At 31.0% G+C, this 2082-nt stretch overlaps 1 protein-coding gene across 1 annotated transcript in view; it reads right to left on the reverse strand.

Moving 5' to 3' along the window:
* The window catches only part of LOC117104482 (aldehyde dehydrogenase, mitochondrial-like), an 11241-nt gene that overhangs the window by 4978 nt on the left and 4181 nt on the right, over positions 1-2082 (reverse strand). The window lies entirely within an intron of this gene.

Consider the following 2082-nt stretch of genomic DNA (forward strand, 5'->3'; position numbering starts at 1 on the left):
GACTTCCTGATTAGCCATTTAAGTTATAAACCCTGGGATATTGTGTCATTCATGTTTTACAATTCGCCTGATGAGTGTGGCCCTGTGCTGTCTCTTATACACATCTCATATTGTGAAAAAAGTCATTTTTTAAATCAATTTATACTAAAAAGCATGTTTTAGGTTTACTAGTTAGAAACATATTGTGGAAAAAAGCTTTTTTTTTTTTTTTTATTAAAACCTTGGTTTATTTGTTATTAATACCGAAAAGCAAAAACACATAGATGAACTCCTTTGTTTACCTGAACTTTACCTGAAATTTCTTATGATTGTACAAATAATAATCTTCTTGACTGCATGAATGCCTAAAGGAAACTGTTTTTTTTTTTATTGAAAACCTTGGTTTATTCTGTCTAAAACCTTGGTTTATTTGTTATTAATACTTAAATTATCGATATAAAACATTTTTTAAACAGCATATTGTGAAAAAAGTCTTTTTTAAATCAATTTAAATACTAAAAAGCATGTTTTAGGTTTAATATTTAGAAACAATTTAGTTTCTTCCACATATCGCATCGCAAAGGAAAAGTAACAACATGAATGAAGATAAGGAGCCTACAATCCATCACATATTTTCGATGACCTTCTACACCAAGCCAGGGAACACAGGACCCCGCGGAAAAGACCTCAAATACCAACAGAGGGTGCACGTCATCGGATGACACTGGCCGATGACGAAATGATCTGAGATTAGGTAATTTACCTGATGAAGATACTATTTCGAAACTGGTTTAAATAGTACTGTAGTATTTAAACAAGTTTAAATATTAAAAAGCATATTGTTGATAAAGCATTTATTTAAATACTGAAAAGCATATTGTGGATAAAGCATTTATTTAAAAAATGAAAAGCATGTTGTAGATAAAGCATTATTTTTTATTTAAAGATTTTAATACTGAGAAGCACGATATACATAAACCATTTTGTTTTTAAACAGATTTAATTTCTGTGAGGCATGTTCTTCATTTAGCCACTTTTCTGAAACAGTTTTAAATATTGAGAAAATATTTAAAAGTTTTAAATATTTTTTTGTTAAAACAGATTTAAATACTGTGAAGCCTATTGTGGTTAACAATAAAACAAGATCGACTGCTAACATGTCTATAGTATGTTGTTTTGTAGCACTGTAAACAAAATTTTTGAAACCCATTCTTATAAGTCACCAAATCATACATTTCTACCAACCTTTAATTTTAAAACTAAAAATCAGTACACCCTTTTCAGGGAGTCGGACTGATATCGTGTTATAGAGGCCTATTGTTCACTGTTGCATATCTGTTGCTAATTAAATATTTCTTTCTATGACGACAAGTTGACACTAACTCATTCTTGCTATTGAGTGAGCATAGTTCTGGATGACATATAATTAAATACTTTTCATATAAACAAAGATTGCAGCGTTTAGTCGTGTTTGAATATGGCTTACAGCGTTTCACAATTCTCCACTTAACGGTAAATTCTACGTTAGATTCCTTAAGGGACCAGATATATTTACTTAGCTCTGTGCTGTTTCTCTTATTTACATTTCAAAATGAATTCATATGATTTCTAAATCTAGTTTTGAACTGGTTTTGAGTTAAGCCTATGTATGTCTCGTGCTTATTACTGTCCTATCTTGTTACAGTTGCTTGGTACACTATGCCTTCGGTTAAACACTTGCTGGGTAGTGGGCATTCGCTTTTTACACGGCAGTTACACGCATTTGTGCTAGTGTCCACAGCTTTGTTTTTTTCATTTGACAGTACTATTTTATTGTGATTGTTAATTACACTTTTTACATTGGGCATACAGCTGTAGCTTAGTTTTAAAGTGTTTTTGTTTATATGAAAAGTATTTAATTATGTGTCATCCAGACCTATGCTCACTCAATAGCAAGAATGAGTTAGTGTCAACTTGTCGTCATAAAAAGAAATATTTAATTAGCAACAGATATGCAACAGTGAACAATAGGCCTCTATAACATGATATCAGTCTGACTCCCTGATTAGCCATTTAATTATAATCCCTGGATCACACCAATAAACAATAGCCTTTGTAACATAG

Source organism: Anneissia japonica, unplaced genomic scaffold (assembly GCF_011630105.1).
Source record: "Anneissia japonica isolate Jap-2015-1 unplaced genomic scaffold, ASM1163010v1 scaffold287870_len75133_cov130, whole genome shotgun sequence".
NCBI lineage: Eukaryota > Metazoa > Echinodermata > Crinoidea > Comatulida > Comatulidae > Anneissia > Anneissia japonica.